Genomic DNA, 23,512 nt, shown 5'->3' with positions numbered 1-23,512 from the left:
GGGGTGGGACAGGTAGAGCTCGATAGATGGCCAGTGATAGGTGGAGGCAAAGAAGAGATTGCCAAAGATGTCATAGACAAAAGGACAAAGAGGTGTTGACAGTGGTGATATTAGCTAAGGAATGTTCTAACGGTGACATTAAGGGCAGAAAGCAGGACGAGCAAGTGACAGATAACCCTAGTGGGGGTGGGGTGGGGGGAAGGGATTGAAATAGGCTAAAAGGTGGAGATAAAACAACAGATGGAAATAAATTTTAAAATGAGAGAAATAGGAGGGAAAAGAAAAATATATAAAAATAAAATATATATATTAATTTTTATAGATTCAGTTTAATAGATAAACTGAATAAATGAAGCTGTACGATTAGAGTTGGAGGGAAAGAAATGCTACAGCTGCTGAGGTGGAGGGATTACCACACAGAAACATCAGAGATGGAGAGGGACATACACTGATAAGATGGATGTGGCGGGGAAGTATGCTGACAAACTAGAGGAGGCACATTTCACAAAGGCTTAGAATGTTTTTTTTAAATTCATGTTATTTGTATTGTTTTAATATGCACGCTAAACACATTACTACAAATTAATTGTAAACACACATTCTTAAGAATACCCATTTATAACACAACCACTGACACAGCACTTGTTTCCTGTTTCAGATTTGGCAACTATGTTTTAGATGTGATGTTACATCATTATTGCTCAAGCCAATGTGGAAAATTAAGCTCAATAGTAAAAAAGAATTATTTTTCTGTTATTTTTTCTGTTTAATTAAAGGCATTATGAAGGGTCAGTGACCAATTATTTGGGAACTTGGGTGTGTGGGTGTGATAGTTAATGGGTTCTATTATGTTGTCTTAAACCCAGAGTATAATGTATAATCTTTTTCAATTCATTCTTGGATTGCGAGCAAAGCCAATATTTGTTGCCCCTGCCTAATTTCCCTTGAGAAAACGATGATGAGCATCTTGAACCACTACAGCTCACGTGGTGTAGGTACACCCACAGTGCTGTTAGGAAGGGAGTTCCAGGATTTTAACCCAGCGACAGTGAAGGAACGACGACATAGTTTCAGGTCAGGATGGTGAGTGACCTGGAGGTGGTGGTGTTCCGATGTGTCTACTGCCCTTGTCCTTCTAGGTGGCAGAGGTCACAGGTTTGGAAAGTGCTGTCTAAGGAGAGCCTTGGTGAGTTTCTGCAGTGCGCCTTCTAGATGGTACACGCTAATGCCTTGTGCATCAGTGGTTGAGGAAGTGAATATTTAAGGTGGATCAAGCAGGCTGCTTTGTCCTGGAAGGTGACAAGATCCTTGAGTTTTGTTGGAGCTGCACTCATCCAGGCACATGAAGAGTATTCCATCACACTCCTGACTTGTGTCTTGTAGACAGGCTTTGTCAGGAGGTGAGTTACTCGCTGTAGAATTCCCAGGCTCTGACCTGCTCTTGTAGCCATTTATATGGCTGATCCAGATATATTTCCGTTCAATAGTAATTACTGCCAATATCAATACTGTCATGAAAACAAAAAGTGCTGGAAAAACTCAGCAGGTCTGACATCATCTGTGGAGAGAAAGACAGAGTTAACTTTACGAGTCTGTATGACTCTTCTTCAGAACTAAAGAGAAGTAAAAATATGGTGAAATATATACTGTTTAAGGGGGGTGGGACAGGTAAAGCTGGATAGAAGGCCAGTGATAGGCGGAGGCAAAGGAGAGATTGTGAAAGATGTCATAAACAAAAGGTCGAAGGGGTGGTGGTGGTGATACTGGCTAAAGGAGGTGCTAATGGTAACATTAAGGGCAGGATATTGAGGTCAGCGAGCGGGGGGCGGGGCCTGCTCGACAACGCGTAAAATGACGCGGGATGAAATCGGGCGGAACTCCCGACATCACCCTGCATCATTTCAATTTTCAGGTCAGCGGGGGCGCAGCCGAATCAGCTGTGCGCCCGCCGACCTGTCGACGGCCAATTGAGGCCATTTAAAAAGTAATTGAACTCATTAAAGGACCTGCCCGTCCCAGGCGGGGATCCCTGGCAGGCTTCAGAAAAAGCATGAAACCTCATCCACGGGCGGGGTGAGGTTTCATGTAAGTTTTTTAAAATTTAATAAAAATTTAATTAAAAGTTATGGACATGTCCGGACTCATGTGACAGTGTCACATGAGGGGACATGTCAGGGAAATTTTATTTTTCTATATTTACCATTTTTGAATTTGGAGACGATCTCCCTGAGGCAGCACTTAGCCTCAGGGAGATGAGTGTGCGAAAGAGCGCACTCTCAGCTTAGGAAATCCCCCCCGCCTGCACAGGGAGTGCATAGCGCTTCCTGGCGGACGTCACGCTGGGCGGGCCTTAATTGGCCTGCCCACGTAATTCCCCCTGATGGGGGAAAATTCTGCCCTAAGAGTAGAACAGGATGAACAAGTAACAGATGGCCCTGGTTTGAGGTGGGGGGGAGGGGGAAGGTGTAGAAAAAAAAATCTTAATAGGTTAAAAGGTGGGGATTAAACAATGAATAAAAATGGAAATAAACTTAAAAAGCAACAATAATAATAAAAATAGGTGGGAAAAAATATTTATATAAAAATTTAAAAATAATTTGAAAAAAAGGGGATCAAAAAGGGGCGGGGATGGAGGAGAGAGTTCATGATCTGAAGTTGTTGAACTCAGTGTTAAGTCCGGAAGACTGTAAAGTGCCTAGTCGGAAGATGAGGTGCTGTTCCTCCAGTTTGCGTTGAGTTTCACTGGAACATTGCAACAGGCCAAGGACGGACATGTGGGCACGAGAGCAGGGTGGGGTGTTGAAATGGCAAGTGACAGGATCATGCTTGTGTTCAGACCAAAGGTGTTCCACAAAGCAGTCACCCAGTCTGTGTTTGATCTCTCCAATGTAGAGGAGACCGCATTGGGAGCAGCGAATGCAGTAGGTCAAACTGAAGGAGGTGCAAGTGAAGTGCTGCTTCACTTGAAAGGAGTGTTTGGGCCCTTGGACGGTGAGGAGTGGGGAAGTAAAGGGGCAGATGTTGCACCTTCTGCGATTGCATGGGAAGGTGCTGTGGGAGGGGGTTGAGGCATTGGGGGTGATGGAGGAGTGGACCAGGGTGTCCCGGAGGGAACAGTCCCTATGGAATGCTGACGAGGTGGTGAAGGGAAGATGTGTTTGGTGGTGACATCATGCTGGAGTTGGCAGAAATAGCGGAGGATGATCCTTTGAATGCGGAGGCTGGTGGGGTGAAAAGTGAGGACAAGGGGGACTCTATCATGGTTCTGGGAGGGAGAGGAAGGTTGAGGGCAGAGGCACGAGAGATGGGTCGGACGCGGTTGAGGGCCCTGCCAACTACCGTGGGTGGGAAACCTCGGTTAAGGAAGAAGGAAGACATGCCAGAAGCATTGCTTTGGACAGAGGCATCATCGGAACAGATGCGACGGAGGCGGAGGAACTGAGAGAATGGGATGGAGTCCTTACAAGAAGGAGTTGTCATTGAGGTAGCTGTGGGAGTCGGTGGGCTTGTGGTGAATATTGGTGGGCAGTCTATCACCAGAAATTGAGACAGAGAGGTCAAGGAAGGGAAGGGAAGTGTCAGTGATGGACCGTGGGAAATTGATGGAAGGGTGGAAATTGGAAGCAAAATTAATACATCTTTCCAGGTCCAGACGAGAGCATGAAGCGGCACCAAAACAGCCATCGATATATCGGAGAAAGAGTTGTGGGAGGGGGCCTGTGTGGGACTGGAACAAGGAATGTTCCACATACCCCATAAAGAGACAGGCATAACTGGGGCCCATGCAGGTACCCATAGCCACACCTTTTATTTGGAGGAAGTGAGACAAGTTTAAGGAGAAATGATTCAGTGAGAGAACAAGTTCAGTCAGACAAAGGAGAGTAGTGGTGGATGGGGATTGCTCGGGCCTCTGTTCAAGGAAGAAGTGGAGAGCCCTCAGACCATCCTGTTGAGGGATGGAGGTGTAGAGGTATTGGATGTCCATGGTGAAGAGGAGGTAGTTGGCGCCAGGGAACTGGAAATTGTTGATATGATGCATCAGAGGAATCACGGATGTAGGTGGGAAGAGACTGGAAAAGGGGAGAAAGAACGGAGTAAAGATAGCAAGAAATGAGTTCCGTGGGGCAGGAACAGGCTGACACGATCGGTTTGCCGGGACAGTCGTGATTGTGGATTTTGGGGAGGCGGTAGAAGTGGGCTGTCCAAGGTTGGGAGATTATGAGGTTGGAAGCTGTGGAGGGAAGACCTCCAGAGGAGATGAGGTCAGTGACAGTCCTGGAAACAATGGCTTGATGTTCAGTTGTTGGGTCATGGCCCAGGGCCCAGGGGGAGGTAGGAGGAAGTGTCTGCGAGTTGGCGCTCAGCCTCTGCAAAGTAGAGGTCAGTACATACTGACTTTTTGTTTTTGTTTCAGATTTCCAGCACCCGCAGCATTTTGCCTTTATCAATACTGTCATAGACAGATGTATCTGCAACAGGTAGATTGGTGAGGATGAGGTAAAGTAGGTTTTCCCCTTTCATTGATTCTCTCGCCACTTGCTGCAGATATGTCCTTCAGGACTCAAGCAACTCAGTCAGTAATAGTGCTACTGAGCCACTCTTGGTGATGGACATTGAAGTCGCCCACCCCAGGTGCATTCTGTGCCCTTACTATTCTCAGTGCTTCTTCCAATTGGCGTTCAACATGGAGGAGCAATGATTCATCAGCTGAAGGAGGGTGATAGATAGTAATTGGCATGAAGTTTCCTTGTCCATGTTTGATCTGGAGTCAGTTGAATGCTCGCAGTGGCACTCCGTCCCGACTATATATCACTGTGTCACCCCCTCTGGGATGGTGATGGAGGAGTCTGGAGTCTGGGACATTAGTTGTAAGGTATGATTCAGTGAGTGTGACTATGTCAGGCTGTTATTTGTCAAATCTGCGACACAGCTCTCTCAACTTTGCTACAGATTCCCAGATGTACGTTGCAAACATAAGGGATGAGATTTTCGGGCCCCACGCACCACCAGAATCACCTGGTCCCGCCAAAAGTCAATGGACTTTTGGCTGGGCTGCCAAATCTCCCATAGCAGGTCCCGCCATGGCAGGGCCGGAAAATCCCGGCCAAGCTCATTGAAAACTTTTCTGGCTGCATATTGTATCCCACATCAATTCCTAATCACCAATCACCCTGTTCTCATTGACCTACACTGGCTTCTGATCCCCCAAGGCCTCAAATTTAACATTTTTATCCTTGAAATTATATCCCTCTTATGGCCTCATCCTTCCTTCTTCTGTAATGTACTCCAGCCAAAGAATCCTCCAAGGTCTCTGCACTTCTCCAGTTCTGGCCTCATGGGCATACCCCCTCCCCTCCCTTCACACCATAATTAAGCAGCTTATGCGATAAACTCAGGAATTTCCTGCTGAATTATTTATCTCTCCACCTCCCCCCCATCCCCACCCTCATCGTCTCCACCTTTAAGACCTTCCTTACAATGTAGCCTTTTTGAGTAGGTTTTAAATTCACCCCTCCTCACATGTTCTTCTCTGACTCTGGATCCAGTTTTCTTTTTATACTTTTGTGAATTACCATAGGACACTTCATACCTTGAAAGTGCTACCTAAATGCAGGGGAGATCTTGTGGCTCAGTGGGTATTAACCCTGCCTCTGAGTCAGAAGCTCTGGTTTCAAGTTCCACTTCAGTACTTAATAGCCTCAGAAAGTGCGCCCATGGCCAAACAGTTGGATTATCAATCTGTAAATCCTCCCAATATGCCTATGGCAGGTGGTAAGAGTGTAAGAGTCTCCTGGTCAGCCATGCTTGATATAGAGTGGCACCCACGCCAAGGGACATTGGGGCCATTGTAGTGTCACTGATGCTACTGATGCTATTGTGACAAAGTACAACTCCACCTCACTTCTAATTTTTTACATTTCAGCTGCGCAGGTTCCAACAAGTTCATTCCTCATGCATCACTAGGCATAGGAAAGTGTCTAAGTTATGTAAATGCAAGTTATTGTATTTAACCACCTGGGTATTAACTCGAAGATCCCTTAACTCCTAACTTGCGGCTTATCACGGCAGTCCCAAAGTGTATGCTTAATGATAAAGACTGTAGCTGAGAAAACACAATTTTCATAAGGTTTATTTTATTTGATAAAGACAGTCCATTAGTATAAATATGTATCACAAGAATACTCACAGTTGGTCAGTTTTTTAAACTTATCAGCAGTTCTTGAATAGTTACCAGTACTTGTTCAAAGTGAAGTTTTCCTCAGTTAGACTGTGTTTGCCATCCAAACATAGCTGGAACTGACTCTGATTGGTGTTTGTCATTTAATGTTCTTTTAACTTTCCTTTACTGCCCCCATCTCCTCAAGGGGTTAATTCGCCATGGGGTAAAGTTGCACCATCCTTCAGTGGCACACTCTGAATACTTGAGTGTGTAAGCGTTGACAAACATTTGACTGGCATTCATGAACATGGACAAGTCACAAGACCAAAGTTATTCTCGCCTGACATCTTATGCGCACGACAAGTGCACATTATCAGCTGACAACCAGAGCACCATCTTTGGCTACGTTTCTTCACGCCAAGGGGCATTGAGGCCATTGTAGTGTCACTGATGCTACTGATGCTATTGTGACAGAGTACAACTCCACCTCACTTCCAATTTTTTACATTTCAGCTGCGCAGGTTCTAACAAGTTCATTCCTAAAATCCCAATTAGGATCCTATTTATGCATTCCCTGATTTCCATATTAAAAGGGACCAATCATCGAAAACAGGACGGTGCTTTGGAAATGGATAAGGCTACCAACCCTGTTTGAGGCTTTATCATCCTGTTAACCCCAGGTGAAGGGTTAAAATTGACCCTACTGCTTTTGTTTCATAAACTAGGCTGCATATGGAAAATATATTTCACCTTAAACATGAAAAAGAGAATAAGGAGAAAATGGGAATTGCAAATATTACCCTGGCTAGAAGCACCCAGACCAGCTGGAATTAGAAGCTGTAACTCCCTGATATTTGGGGCTCAGTAATCACCAATGGTGTACTCACCATTATTGGGACAGCTGTACAATTGCTAATTCTGAACAGAATTAAGACAAAGCAAACGTTGCCTTTATACAGGAGTATATGCTGTTAATACTAATATTTTTTTAAAGGCTGATAGTTTAACAGCTTCAAGCTGGCATTATAATTATGTCACCAGATGGTACAATGATGGTCTCCAAACATATAATTAGACAAGACCCATAATGCTACAAACAACCATCAGAACTAAATCATATTCAGTTACCCTGTCATGGCTCCAGAATAGAGCACTGTCCTATTTTGGATATAAAGCAGATGTCATAATTCAGATTGACTTCAAGATAAGAAAGGTGATGAATAGTATCTGTGAGAAGTGAGTAACACAAACTGAAGGGCTTCAGTTTGACCAAAAAGTTTTTTTAAAAAACTCAATTCAGGGTCAGCCCTGTTTAAGTAAAACTAAATCAAGAGAAAAGACAACTAGAGGCAGCACTCGTTGTGACAGTACTGTTGCTGGAGGGTTTCAGTCTGAATACCTGAGAATAACTTGGAGTACTGGGAACACACTGTCACCAAGATAAAGGTGGAGTAAGATCAGTTCGAAAAATGATGTGTTATGATGCGGCAAATGATGCATGCCAGGCAGATCAAATCCACGAGGGAAACTTGATCCCATTATCACAATGGTTTTGCAATTTGTATTTATTTTGAGTTGCATGCCCTGAATTCAGAAGTAATAATTCCACCAAGACTTCAGAGATATTTTAGAAAACTAAATTAAACATTTATTAACTAAAGAAAAGATTGTAAGCACACGCATAGGTCTACAAATTGCTACTATAATAACTCCTAAAACCCCTAATTAATCTGGCTTCCAGTTATACCCCCGTTAAGGCAACGGTAAAAGATATAGATTTTAAACAGATGCCGGCAAGTTAACACAACCCTGGACAGTAGAATTCAAAGTGGCTTTTCCCAGCTTCAGTTTCTGTAGACAGCAGGCTTAATGCACAAATACTGGAGGCTTTTCGCACTTCTGATAGATCTTACAATGCCTTCCCTCACACATAGCCTTATTCTCCTTTATATATGTTTCTCCCTTTTATTGGAAATTCCATTGTTCCCATAAGTATTTGTAACTTTACCTTTTTCATAATATTATTTTCATGGTGCTAATATTGTCAGTAAACTTTGGGAAAAATAAACACACTGCTTGGCCTAGCTTCTCTGGCTAGGTGTAACATCCAACCATCTCTTTGAAATTCAAACTGCCCCGATTTCTCTAAAAAATGCAAATTCCCCTCACCTTACATTCTAAGGCTTCAGCCATGTTTAAATATTTAGCATTTCAAACCTAGCTTCTTTTGATGAATCAAAGCCTCCAGGCCAGCTGTCTCCAATTCAATTAAATTCCACACACACACACAGAAACTATCCAAACCCCACTATTAACTTACTTTTATAATGAATCACAATAATATTATGAGAATTATTATGCTTCTGCAATACCCTCCTCCTTGTGAGAAAATGAACCATCATAACTTAAAAAGAAGGCTTCATTTTCTTAACCCATCCTACATGTGACAGATGTGAATAAAGAAACGGCCCACAGTTTCATAATTGTATCTAATTCAATACATTATTTTACACATTACAGAATTGTGTCCAATTTTAAGGAGCATACCTTAGGAAGGGTGTCAAGGCCTTGGAGAGGCTGAAGAGGAGATTTATTAGAATGGTGCCAGAAGTTAGAGATCTAGAAACAAGTAAGCTGGCATTGTTCTCCTTTGAGCAGAGAAGTTTAAAGAGAGATTTAATAGAGATTTTCAAAATTTTGAGAGGTTTGGAGAGCAAAAACTGTTTCTATCTCAGGAGGATCAGTAAAAAGAGGAGACAGGCTTAAGTTAATTGGCAAAAGAATCAAAGAGGATATGAGAAGAATGTTTTAACAGAGTTAGCTATGATCAGGCACGCTTTGCCTGAAGGTCAGCTGATTCAATAGTCAATTTCAAAGATGAATTGAATCAAAGAGGAAAAATGTGCATGACTATAGGTTAAAATGCAAGGGGTGGGTCAAACTGAATAGCTCTTTCAAAGAGCTGGCACAGGCACGATAGGCTGAATGACCTACATCAGTGCTGTATGATTCTACGATCAGGGTAGAAAGTGTGAAGCAAGTGCTCCTTGTGGACAGTCTGAAGCTGAATAATACACAAATCATAGGTAAGTAAGCAGAAAGTTAAGCAGATAATGTAGTGGAGATTGGTGTATCATTGGGGTGCAGAGCCCCTACATTGGTAAAACTCATGGCTTATTTCTGACCATTGTGCATCGGATACCAACACAATGAGCCACCCAGGAAAAGCTAAGTTATTCTGTTCATACCTGAATACAACACAGAACTGTTATTCAATGATTTAATTTTTAAATAGCTCAGGCCATTAGTTTCTTTTTTTATATAAGAACGTCGGAACATAGGAGCAGAAGTAGGCCATTCAGCCCATCGAGCCTGCTCTGCCATTCAATGCGGTCATGGCTGATCATCCACTTCAATGCCTTCCCCCCCGCCCCCCCCACACTATCCCCATATCCCTTTATGTCATTGGTATTTAGAAACCTGTCAATCTCTGCTTTAAACATACTCAATGACTGAGCTCCCACAACCTTCTGGGGTGGAGAATTCCAAAGATTCACAATCCTCTGAGTAAAAGCTTCTCCTCATCTCAGACCTAAGTGGCTTCCCCCTTATTTTGAAATTGTGTCCCCTGGCTCTAGACTCTCCAAACAGGGGAAACATCTTACCTGCATCTACCCTGTCTATTTCTTTAAGTATTTTGTAGGTTTCAATGAGATCACCTCTCATTCGTCAAAACCCTAGAGAATACAGGCTCAGTTTCCCCAATCTGTTCATAGGTCAGTCCCACCATCTAGGGAACAAGTCTGGTGAACCTTTGTTGCACTGTCTCTATGGCAATAATATCTTTCCTAAGGTAAGGGAACCAAAACTGCACACAATACTCCAGGTGTGGTCTAACCAAGGTCCTATACAATTGAAACAAGACTTCGCTACTCTTGCACTCAAATCCTCTTGTGATAAAGGCTAACATTCCATTAGCCTTCCTAATTGATTGCTGCACCTGCATGTTAGCTTTCAGTGACTTATGGACAAGGACACCCAGGTCCCTTTGTACATCTACACTTTCTAATCCCTTACCATTTAAGAGATACTCTGCACATCTGTTCCTCCTACCAAAATAGATAACCTCACATTTTTCCACATTATATTCCATCTGCCATGTCATTGCCCACTTGTTAAGTCTTCCCAAATCCTCTTGAAGCCACTTTGCATCTAGTTTTGTGTCATCCGCGAACTTGGAAATACTAGATTTGCTGCCCACATCCAAATCATTGATCTATATTATGAACAACTGACTCTCAAGTATTGACCGTTGTGGTATCTCACTAGTCATAGCCTGCCAACACAAGAATGACCTGTTTATTCCTACTCTCTGGCTGGGATGTTCCGGCCCCGTCATGGTGGGACCAGCCGCGGGGGATGCAGCGGCCCAGCCAAAAGTCTATTGACATTCAGCGGGACCAAATGATCATGGCAGTGGGGCGACTGAAAAATCCCGCTTTCTGTTTTATGTCTGTTAGCCAATCCTTAATCCATGCGAGTGTATTACTCCCTACGTGCTTTAATTTTGCTAACCAACCTCCTGTGGGGGTCTTTATCAAAAGCTTTCTGAAAATCCAAGTATACCACATCCACCCACCCCCCTTTATCAATTATTTAGCATCTTACTGTTGGTTGAAGTCAGTCCAGGTTCAGAGGAAGAGGATACAGATCTCCTGAACTTGGACTCTTCACTTAGTTTTCCTTTTGTAGCCAAGAAATTGATCTTGAATTCCTCTTGAATTTCACCCCAATGAATACATATAAGATTGGGTTAAGGCAGCAATGCAGAAATCCCAAAATTTGGGTTCCAGATAGAGCCCTATCGATATGATTGCGCATGTCACAAGTCTCACCAATGAGTTTGCTCCTCATCAGTGTGTCAATGAACAGAGTAATATTGTACGGCAGCCAACAAATGAGAAAAGCCAGCACCACAGCTATGATGATCTTCATGGCTTTCTGTTTTTGGAATTCCTTCATTTCACACAGTTTCCAGATCGTCACACTGTAGCAGAAGATCATGACAGCCAGTGGAATGAGAAACCCAATAATCTTCCACCAAAACCTGGTGATTAGTCTCCATGTTTTGGCCGATTCACCGTCGAATAGCTCATAACACATTGTTATCCTGGAACCAGGTGGTGTATATTTGCCCTTGTAGAGGACTGGTAAGGACAGAAGAATCGCCAGCACCCAAACAGCAGCACAGGCCAGCTTAGTTAAAAATAGTCTCTTCCACCTGCAAGTCTTTGTAGAGTAGACAATGGACAGATAGCGATCGATACTGATGCAAGCCAGTAACAGACTCCCACTGTAAAAGTTAACTTCCTGTAACATGCTGATGATCCTACACATGGCATCACCAAACACCCAACCAGATATGGCATCCACTGCCCAAAAAGGCAGAGTCACGGCAAAGAGCAGATCGGCCACTGCCAGAAGAAGCAGGTAGATATCTATGGATGATATTGTGCATCGATTGTAAAGTATGACAACCATTACGACCATGTTCCCTATCACAGCGAGGAAACAAACCAGGGTATAGACAATTGCAATTGCCGGGTTGATCCAATTGCCACTAATCACATGGGTACAGGGAGCCATATCAATATCAAACAAAGGATAACTGTCGTTGCTGTAGTCTTCAAACATTTCATAGAAATCCGACGCATTAAAGGTGATGCTGGTCTTATCATCCATTTCTGAAAGAAACAAAAAATAGATCAGGAATTGAGAATAAAGCCAAGCTATATATGAATTGTTTTAAAGAAAATCACAGAGGATATGTCATTGAGGGTAATTGCAAACTCTTCAAATCCATCATTCTAAATATTGTTTTTGAGCAATAGGAAAAGAATGTGCTGATCAAGGATAATAATTTGGACTTGTCCTATTTGACAAATTAAATAGAGTTTTTTGAGTTAATGACTAATCGGCTAGATAACGAAAATGTATTCTATGGGGCGGAATCATCTGAGGTTTGCATTATGTGCAGTAGTGAGCATGAAAAACAACATTTTACCCGCTGGCCGCAATGGCGGATTTTCACACCACATCATCCCCTTCCCAGCCTCATTAATAATGCATTCAGGAGAATGGATTGCTGGCGGATGGGTTCGGATTTGCCTGCCACGTCGTGACCTTAGCGCTTCCTCTGTCCGGGCACCATGTTTAAAGCACACCAGGGTGCAGCCGACTTCATGTCTACAGACCAGGACTACTCCAGGTGACAGATAGCCCCAAAAGCAAAGGTGACAGCAGCCCTCTCTCTGGGGCTTCTTTGGACACAGTGGAAGGCTGGCACAAACTCCTGTACTCCCGCACTAGCCATAGGAGGACCACCAGAGTCACCAATCTGGCCTGGGAGGCGGTGGCAGCGGTGGTCAGTGCTGTAACTCCAGAACATGTCAAAGTCAGGGTGGTGACATGCAGGGAGGGGAGCTTCAAGGTGGAGTGGCACCAATCGATCTGCTCTCCTCCGCGCTCCACGTGCTTGTGCGTCCTTGCTATGGAAGATTAGACCGTGTGGTGCCTAAGGTGATGTAGACAGATTTGGCCAAGGGGTTGGGGGGGTGGGGGAGGGAAAGTGGGACAGACCAATCATCTTTGTGTGTGTGTTCAGCAGCAGCGGGGTGAGGAGGCACTGGAAGCCTGCAATGTCCCACTCTGTTGGGGTGGGCCGTCCGTAAAGAGAGTCCAGGTACAAGTAGCACTAATCAAAGCTCTTCACTCCTTTTCAGGAGGAGAATGCACATAATGCAGCCGAGCGGGTGAGGACTGGCGGAGGGCAGGTCCAGTTGGCGATTCTCAGCTACTTCGAGCAGGAGGCCCTAGATTTGGAGAGGCGCCATACGCCCAGGTCCACTGGTGTCGGTGAGGCTGGGGTGCCACGGGCAGGTATGTGTGCCCAGCAGTGAGGTCGCCATTGTTCTCCCAGCAGCCATGGCAGTGCTGAATGTTCAGTGATTGAAGTTTGCAACTTGGCTTGACCAATGCTTATGGAAGGCTGAGCGCATAATGATCCAGGGATGCACATTGACATTGTCTCCATGTTAACTGATCCAGTGTCCTTGTTCTTCCTTTCAGCATCAGCGGAGCAGGACCAGGAGGAGGAGCAGCACATAAGGGCCTGAGGGCCCTGAAGTCACGCACTCACCAGCATCACACCATCTCTACCAGGCAGGCACCAGCACAGATACTAGCACCTCGGTGGGAATTAGAACACCAGCTAGTGTCCCGGGGAACAGCGGTGAGGGCACTTCACAGTCGCTGGAGGAGCTGGCAGAGACAGAGAGTGCCCATGGCGCCAGCAGTCGGAGGACTGCAGGCGACCAGGCACATGCTCAGTCGTTGCCTGACGATGTGCCTCTGGAGTCGTCCGCGACGCAGCAGCTGCAGGAAATGCAGCCGGGTGCACGGGAGCATCTGGTGGAGATACATGAAGCTATGCTTGGCTTGGTGTCCGTGGTGGAGGAGTCTACGCGGACCATCGCCGAAGCAATGAGCCTCATGTCTGAGCACCATGCCTCCTCCATGGAGAGAGTGGTGACTCTCGTGGAGAGGCTCCTCCAGGAGACCAATCAGGGCTTCCTGGGGAAGCACTCGGATGAGCAAGCCCTCACATCGGCATTGACCTCAGCTGGTCAGTGCCAGTGTGGGAGATGGTCTGAGCACCAAGTTTCCCAGCTTGATGTCCATCCATCCATGGTGAGCAGGGAGGTCTGAAGTGACGTCACATTGGCGCAGCAGCTGCCTGTCGTCCCTGCGGGCTCCTCTCAGGGCGCTCCGGGTGAGAGCAGAAGATCCTCCGCCCCTCTGCCAGTGACCGTTGCATCCAATGAGGCTGCAACGACTGGTGAGATGCCAGCTGTGGAACTGGCAGCTCCCTCCCAGGCGGGGCCAGCACAGGCTCCATGGGCCAGAGGACGTCCGCCAAGGTCATCGAGGCCAACGGGACAGCAGAGTGAGCAGGCTTTCTCAGATACCACTCCCAGCGAGGGGGCAGCACCAAGGCGTAGCACCCAAAAACATAAACATAAGGCACCTTAGGCACACCACCGGTTTATCACTGGTGCTTTTGCGTTGGCCCGCAATGAGGTCTTTATGAGTTGGTGTGATTTTAAACACCTTTGTAATTTTGTTTTCTGAAGTTCCTTTGGCTGTAATATTAAATTCAGACATGTCACCATGGCTGAGGGTGCCTCTTTTCTTCTGCAGGTGGATGCTTTCCAATAATGTAATGAGTGATTTGTGGGACATTCAGCTTTATTAACAAGGCCCTTAGTTAATATTCCTATCCAGACAGATTTTGCATGTAGGTATCGAGTATGGGGCCTGCAGCCCAGGCTTGTCCCGGAGGTCCATATGTGGTGTGCTAGCTGAAGGTTCTTTGGATTAAAGCCTCCCAGGTTCCCTGCCTCCCTGGAGTATGCCCGGGCCAGCGTCTACCCCCTCAGCATTTCCCTGTCCGTGCTCATCCTCAGGTTCACTGCTGGACTCATCGTATGCAGCTGCAGCCACTGCATCTACAACTGCTTCGTCCACAGCGTCCCCCTTTTCCAGCTCAAGATTGTGGAGAGCGCAGCATGCAACCACTATCAGCGACACAATCTGGGGGCACTGGAGTGCACCCCCTGAGAGGTCCAGGCATCGGAAGCACATCTTGAGAAGACCAATGGCTCTCTCCACCACAGCCCTTGTGGAGGCGTGGCTCCTATTGTACCGCTGCTTAGCTTATGTTCTTGGATGGTGGAGACGCGTCATGAGACACCTTCTGAGGGGATAGCCCTTGTCACCCAGCAGCCAATCATCCAGCCGAGCTGGAGCACTGAAGAGCCCCAGCACCTGGGAGTGCCTGAGGATGTAGATGTCGTGGGAGCTGCCTGGGTACCTTGCACAGACTTGCAGAATCTGCATCTTGTGATCACACACTATCTGCATGTTCATGGAGTGGAAGCCCTTCCTGTTGATGAAGGCACCGGGCTCACACGCTGGCACCTTGATGGCCACATGTGTGCAGTCTATAGCACTCTGGATACGGGGGAAGCCAGCAATCGTTGCAAAGCCTCTGACTCGCTGTGTCTGGCTTGCCTGGTCCCAACGATAGTGGATGAAGGTCAATGCACGCCTGAACAGAGCGTCTGTCACCTGGTTGACACAAGTGTGGACAACTGATTGGGAGGCACTGCGAAGATCACCCACCGAACCCAGGAAGGAGCCAGAGGCATAGAAGTTGAGGGCAGCTGTGACCTTTAAAGCCACGTGCATGGGGTGTCCACCCACACAGTTCGCGGAGATCTCAGGCCCAATCATCTGACAGACATAGTTGACTGTCTCCCTTGACAGACGGAGCCTCCTTAGGCACTGCACCTCAGACATATTGAGGTAGCTGCTTCGCCGCCTGTATACCCTGGCAGCAGGATAGAGGTGTCTTCTGCGGCCCGTTCCACCTTGGACTACCTCTTGGCCCTGCACCCGTTGTGCCAGCGCCTGTCCTCCCAAAGATGGCTCCCCAGGAGGCTGAATGTGCACTCCTGGCCGCCTCCCCCTTCTCGCCCTCCCTTCCTCCTCAGAGGAGGTGCCTCCATAGGGAGAGTTCAGCTCCCATTCCCAGGCTAAGGGGAGGCTTCCTGAAACCTGCAGGCCCAAAAAGGATTCCTCACTGCAGAGTGCTGACCTGAAGGTTGTGAGTCCAGACCAAGCAGCTGATATGCATTTTGAAGTATTGCAGATCACACAGGCAAGTATCAGTAACTTTGAAAAAACAATATTTGACAGAGCACCCTCGCGACCCCACTGAGCCCTCTTATCCGGCTTGTCTCATCCCAGCCGTGGATGAGGTTTAGACAAATGTGTCCTACCCACCTGTGCGCCGGCCCGAAGATTGCACGGGTGCCGAAAAATCGCCGTCAATTGGCGCTTCAAGGGCTTTAAGTTAATTAATGGCGAGCACGCATCAGAGATCAACGCTCATCCGCCCAACGAGATATCGCAATGGCGCTCGGTGACGTCAGGATGCTCACCTGACATCACCACGCGTCATTTTACGTGCGGGCATGCAGGGCCCGCTCCCACACGCCAGCGGGAACATTCTGGCCACAAGATCATGTGACAGACGGCAGATGGCACTGTGGGGTGGTGGGGGGTCAGGAGGGATGGGGTCGGGGAAGGGGGGGGGCGTTGTTGGGGAAATAAATAAATAATTGTATTTAAAAGGGGTAAAGATGGAGAAGAGGGCTCATGATCTGAAGCTTTAGCTGATTGACAGTCAGTTGCCACTGGCAGTTTCTGTTCCCAGTAATTGCTGATTAATTTTTTTTTCAGTGTTAAGTTCTAACTTAAATATAAAATTTTCCACTAAAATTAAAATTTTAAATGAATTTCATTTCGACAGCATTCACTCAGCATTACTTACCAAAGAATTCCACTTACAACAAAATTTTGCCCTCTTATTTACCATGCACTCAGTTTTGGGACTACTCTGTACCATCTATGGTTGGGTCCAGTTTGAGTATTGAATACCATGTTTGCTCAAATAATCCCTTGCTGACTATTAGATAGCGATGAGGAGTGGAATCTTGCCCATATATTCCTCCTGTGAATCCACTTAGGTCAATTCTAAGCTTCCAATACTTGTACAAACTGGCATTCAAAAGTGGTATCAGAAATATCCTAAGTGCTGCTTTAATTCAAAGGGGGGCGGGGTAGGGGAGTAAGTAAACTGTCTTTATAGGTCCAATGGAACAAAGGAGCAGGAGTAGGCCATTTGGCCCCTTGAACCTGCTCCACCATTCAACCAGATTATGGCTGACCTTCTCCCTCAATGCCATTTTCCTGCACCATTCTCTTATCCCTTGATAGCTTTAATGTCTAGAAATATAGAGTAGCTAAAATCCAAGTTAATGGCAGACAATCACCACCTGACTTAACTGTTACAACCTTTATATTGTGCTATAGCTTTCGTGACTTTAGGAAGCACAGTAACCTCAGACTACCATTTAATGGCCAGGGAAATTGCAGAATTATTTGAGGTGGTGGCAATTTCACATCCCCTGGGTGAACTGAGGCAACAGTTGGGAGGAAATAATGAGGTGGGCCCACTGAACATACAAAGGAGCTGGAGACCAAGGAAAAAGTAGGACCCCTAAAGGCCATCAGCTAATCAGAGGAATTGATCAGGGGAATAGTAAAATGAGCATTGGTCCCCCAGAGAGTGAAAGTGGGGAGTTAATAGTAGTTAATAAAGAAATGGCGGAAGAAATGTACAAATATTTTGCTCCTGTGTTCAGTATAGAGGATACAAAAAATATTCCAGTAATAGCTGCAAATCAGGAGGTGAGCAGGAGAAAGGAACTAGGTGAAATTGAAATCACTAGGGAAATGGTACTGTGCAAATTAATGGAGTTGCAGACTGGCAAGTCTCTGGGTCCCGATTGTCTACATCCTAGGGGCTTAAAAGAGGTTGGTAATGAGGTAGTTGATGGGCTGGTGTTAATTTTCCAAACTTCACTAGATTCTAGAAAGGTTCCATCAGATTGGAAAGGAGCAAATATAACCCCTCTATTCAAGAAGGGAGGGAGGCAGAAAACAGGAAACTATTGGCCAGTTAGCTTCACATCTGTCATGGGGAAGTTATTAGAATCGATCATTAAGGAGGTTGTAGCTGGGCGCTTAGAAGAGCTCAAGGCAATAGGGAAGAGTCAGCATGGTTTTGTGAAAGAACATTATGGGGAGAATTTTCTCCCCATTGGGGGAGGGGCTGAGCGCTCCCTTTGCAGACGGGGGAAGTAGGCTGAGCCGGGGCATGCGCGCGAAAGAGAAACCCCCCCCACCGAGGCAGCTCTGTGTTGACTTTTTAAAATTTTAATAAAGGAAAAAAATTTTTTAAGACATGTCCCCTCATGTGACAGTGCCACGTGAGCTGGGACACGTCTATGAATTTTATTGAAAACTTTTATTAATGTTTTAAAACCTTCATGAAACCTCATTCCGCCCATGCATGAGGCAGCTCAGTTAATAACTTTAATTAATACTTAAATGGTCTTAATAGGCCTTTAACAGTTCGGCGGGCGTGCAGCCGACTCTGCTGTGCACCTGCCGAACTGAAGATCTGAATGACACGTGGTGACACCGGGACGCACGCCCGACATCACCATATGTCATTTTACGCATTGGCGAGCGAGGCCCGCCGCTGCTCACCAACCTGAAGATTCTGACCTATGTTTAACCAATTTATTGGAGTTTTTTGAAGGAGTAACATAGACAGTGGATAAATGGGAGCCTGTAGATGTACTGTACTTGGATTTCCAGGAGGCATTTGATAAGGTGCCACATCAAAGATTATAAAAGTGCATGGTGTAGTGGGTAACATATTAGCATGGCTAGAAGATTGGCTGGCTGACAGAAAGCAGAGAGAATGGGTCTTTTTCTGATTGGCAGGATGTGATGAGTGGAGTCCCACAGGGGTCTGTACAGGGGCCTCATCTTTTTACGATTTACATCAATGACTTAAATGAGGGGAGTGAAGACATGGTAGCTAAATTTGCAGATGACACAAACCAGGTAGGAAAGTATGTTGTGAAGAAGACATGAGGAGGTTGCAGATGGATATAGATAGGTTGAGTGAGTGGGCAAAGATCTGGAAAGTGGAGCTTAATGTAGGAAAATGTAAAGTTGTTCACTTTGGCAGGAAGAACAAAAATGCAACGTATTACCTAAATGGAGAACGGCTGCATTATTCTGAGGTGCAGAGGGATCTTGGTGTTCTAGTACATGAGTCACAAAAAGTTAGTATGCAGGTACAGCAAGTAATTAAGAAGGCTAATGGAATGCTTCCTTTATTACGAGAGGGATTAAACATAAAAGTAAGGATGTTGTGCTTCAGATTTATAGGGCATTGGTGAGACCGCAGCTTGAATACTGTGTGCAGTTTTGGTCTCCTTATTTAAGGAAGGATGTAAATGCATTGGAGGCGGTTCAAAGGAGCTTTACTAGATTGATACCTGGAACGAGTGGGTTTACTTATGAGGAAAGGTTGGACAGACTGGGCTTGTTTCCACTGGAGTTTAGAAGAGTGAGGGGTGATTTGATTGAAGTATACAAGATCCTGAACAGTCTTGACAAGGTGGACGTTGAAAGGATGTTTCCTCTTGTGGTTGTGTCCAGAACTAGGGGGCACTGTTTTAAAATTAGGGGTCGCCCTTTTAGGACAGAGATGAGGAGAATTTTTTTCTCTCAAAGGGTTGTGCAACTTTGGAATTCTCTGCCTCAGAAGGTGGTGGAGGCAGGGTCATTGAATGTTTTTAAGGCAGGGTTAGATAGATTCTTGTTAGGCAAGAGAATCAAAGGTTATTGTGGTTAGATGGGAATGTGTAAATCAAAACACAAGAAGATTAGCCATGATTTTATTGAATGGCGGAGCAAGCTCGAGGGGCCAAATGGTCTACTCCTGTTCCTATTTCTTAAGTTCTTATGTTCTTATGAGATAAGGGAACATACCAGGGAATTGAGGTCATGGATCACAAAGATAAAACAAAACCAAACAGTAACAAGTATTTCAAGGAATAGGGTGCAAGTGTGTCAGCATCAATCAATAAAAGAGATTACTCATTCATAGTAGGTTTGGGTCTGCCCAACAATTTCCTCAATACGATTTGCACTGCTGTTGCACCTTTAGAGGAAGATACACTGAAGTTTCCTGTATATGCTCATTTACACCTATTGGTGTGTGTATTGGTGTAAGATTTGTGTTCTTTTTAAATTCATTCAAGGGATGCGGGCTTCGCTGGCTAGGCCAACATTTATTGCCCGTCCCTAATTGCCCTTGAGAATGTGGTGATGAGCTGCCTTCTTGAACCACTGCAGTCCATGTGGTGTAGGTACATTCATAGTGTTGTTAGTGAGGGAGTTCCAGGATTTTGACCCAGTGACAGTTCCAAGTCAGGATGGTGAGTGACTTGGAGGGGAAATTCCAGGTGGTGGTGTTCCCATGTACCTGCTGTCCTTGTCCTTCAAGGTGGTAGTGGTCGTGGGTTTGGAAGGTGCTCTCTTAGGAGCCTTGGTAAATTCCTGCAGTGCACCTTCTAGATGGTACACACTGCTGCTACTGTGCATCGGTGGTGAAGGGAGAGAATGTTTGAGGATGGGGTGCCAATCAAGCTGGCTGCTTTGTCCTGGATGGTGTGAAGCTTCTTGAATGTTGTTGGGGCTGCACTCATCCAGGCAAGTGGGGAGTATTCCATCAGACTCCTGACTTGTGCCTTATAGGTTGTGGACAGACTTTGAGGAGTCAGTAGGTGAGTTAACCGCTGGAGGATTCCTAGAAGTGTAAGCAACTGAGCCTCCAGAAAATTTCAGTGCTGTTTCTTTGCACTGCATTCTTCAACAACACCCTGAGAAATAAGCAACTAAGTCAAAAACTGCTGCTCTCTTTCATTTTCCTCTAAAATTACTTGGATGCATGTGTCACCAATATCTTGTTTATTTTTTAACAATATTGTGTTCATTCAATGGCATTGCCATCACTAAATCCCCCACTATCAACGTCCTGGGGGTTACCATTGACCAGAAAGAGAACTGGACTAACAAGAGCAGGTCAGAGGCTAGGAATCGTGCAACAAGTCTAGGAGCCCTGTGGTGAGTAACTCACCTCCTGACTCCCCAAAGCCTGTCCACCATCTACAAGGCACAAGTCAAGATTGTAATGGAATACTACCCGCTTGCCTGGATGAATGCAGCTCCAGCAACACTCAAGAAACTTGACACCATCCAGGAGAAAGCAGCCCACTTCATTGGCACCCTTTCCATAAGCATTCATTCCCTCCACCATTGTTGCACAGTAGCAGCAGTGTGTACCATCTACAAGATGAATTGCAGGACCTCAAGACGGCTCCTCAGACTGCACCTTCCAAACCCATGACCACTACCATCTAGAAGGACAAGGGCAGATACATGGGAACACCACCTCCTGGAAGTTCTCCTCCAAGCCATACACCATGCCAGAGGGCAGCAGAGGAAGGCTGCAGTCAGGAAAAAAGTGTAAAACTTCTCTGATGAAAAGCACCAAGCCCTTTCTGGCAGAAATTGTAGACTTTCCAGTCTGCAATCCACCAAAGCAGCCAAGTATGTCAATCGTGCTTCAATGAGGGAAGTGGTCCACTATGAACACTCAGAAAGGTGCCAAAAGAAGTTCAACAACTTGAGCCCAGATGACAAGTTAACACACTCACCCTTTTATTTTTGTTCACACTGGGCACCTCCACACACTTCACCCTCTTAAAGCAACACTTACGCAGCTAAATGTATTTTATAATATTGTATTGTCTATATGCCAAAAATGAGTTCTTATTCACAGAGTTGACATACAGTTTATTAAAAGTTAAACATTACATACTCACGGCCAAGGATCAAGATCACAAAGGACTTTTTGCCACAGAAGTTACACACATTACAGCTCAACCTTCCAAATGTCTCCTTTCACATCACATTGAGTATTTTATATCTTTTGAATTACATATTTCACATGATCTTGATAAGCCTTGTCGCAGTTCACACACCCATATCTAAAAGTTGCCATTCATCCATGTTCTCACAGGCTGGTGTTAGTTACAGATAGCTTGAGCTCTAAATGTCAACAATTTGTGTGCTTACCTTACAAGCTTGCCTTGTGCTGTATTCTCAGCTATATTTGCTAAATAAGCTTTGGCTACAAAACTAACATAAAATGGAAGTAAATATAAATGATGCTTTTGCATAAAAACTTTTTTCTAACTATTTCTCAAACTTGACTTCTAAGAAAACCCTTTTTCTTTAGGTGTGGTTCTAACTCAGCAACTTGTGGTATGGCTTTCAGTTTCCTTCAAATAAATTGCTTACACATAAAATTCTAAAATCTGCTTAAGGGCACCTCCAACACCCTTTTCTCCATCACAGCTTCTCTGATGCACAGCAACTGTCTTGCAGATCTTCAAGATCTATCCTGCACACCCCCACATTTCTCACTTCTCCTATGGTATGGGTACCAATATTGGGAGCAAAATAAAGGAACAAAACTGCAAAGAAATTTCAGAGTGTAAAATCAGAGAAATATGGAAAGATTTATGTCACAGAATGAGGCCATCAGAATATTGATAAAGGGGCACATCAATTATCCAAAGATAGACAGGGGAACAACAGTGTAATGGGAAAAGAGGGGGAGGAACTCCTGAAATGTATGCAGGAGCTCTTTCTTGACCAGTATGTTCCAACATTGATCTGTTTATGGGGAATGAAGTGAGACAAGTGGAGCATGTTGCATTTAGGAAATAGTGATCACAATATCATTAGATATAAAATAGTTATGGGAAGGGGCAAGGAGTAATCAAAGACAAAGATACTCAACTGGAAGAAGATTAAATGTAGCGAGGTGAATAAAGATTTGGCTTGGGTAGATTTAAAACAAAAAATGACAGGTAAAACAGTAAATGAACAATAGGAGGGCTTCAAAGAGAAGATCGTTTGGGTACAAACTAGACACATTCCTATGAGAGGGAAAGGAAAGAAATACAAAGCGGAGTGCCCTGAATAATTAAATACATATAGATTAAATTGAAATGGAGAAAGAAGGCTTATGAGAATAAAAACAGGAAATACTCAGAAGTCTGGCAGCATTTGTGAGCGAGTAACAGAGTTAACATTTCAGGTCAATGACACTTCTTCAGAACACAATTGCCTGACCTGCTGAGCATTTCCAGAATTTTCAGTTTCAATTTCAATATCCAGTATTCACATTACTTTGCTGTTGGCTAAATATCAAATTTATAGAGAATCAAGCAGAAAGTGTAGAGAACTAAAAGTTGAAAAAAGAGAGGCAGAGAGAATGCATGAGAATAAATTAGGAGGTAACAATGGCAACACTAAAGTGTGTTTAAAACATAGATTAGAATAGCTAGGTACTTGTTTGACCGGCGCAGACTCGTTGGGCCGAAGGGCCTTTTTCTGTGCTGTAGACCTCTACAACTCTATGACTCTATAAGAGTAAAAGGATAGTCAAAAGTAGCACGTAGCTTATTAAGGACTAAAAAGTAAATATTTTTATGAGGGCAGAGGGCATGGCCAAGATACTAAATAAGTACTTTGTGTCAGTCTTCACAACACAAAAGGATGGTATTGCGATCACTATTTCCTAAATGCAACATATTCCACTTGTCCCACTTCATTCCCCATAAACAGACCAAGCAATGTCACAGTAAAGGATGAAGTGGTAGGGAAATTGGATAGGATAAAAATAGATAAAGAGGAGGTACTTAAAAGGTTGCTAGCTACCAAAGGTAA

At 44.9% G+C, this 23,512-nt stretch overlaps 1 pseudogene across 1 annotated transcript; it reads right to left on the bottom strand.

The window, feature by feature from the left end:
• Positions 1-7,707: 7,707 nt before the first annotated feature.
• Positions 7,708-21,835, bottom strand: LOC144686901 (C-X-C chemokine receptor type 2-like; annotated as a pseudogene). The gene is made up of 2 exons (XR_013578015.1): positions 21,594-21,835; positions 7,708-11,904 (listed from the first exon to the last, which is right to left on the bottom strand). The product of XR_013578015.1 is annotated as a C-X-C chemokine receptor type 2-like (transcript).
• Between the last annotated feature and the right edge of the window lie 1,677 nt (positions 21,836-23,512).

Source organism: Cetorhinus maximus, chromosome 11 (assembly GCF_964194155.1).
Source record: "Cetorhinus maximus chromosome 11, sCetMax3.hap1.1, whole genome shotgun sequence".
NCBI lineage: Eukaryota > Metazoa > Chordata > Chondrichthyes > Lamniformes > Cetorhinidae > Cetorhinus > Cetorhinus maximus.
The sequence above is the reverse complement of the archived record's forward strand: the minus strand, read 5'-3'. Positions and strand labels throughout refer to the sequence as shown.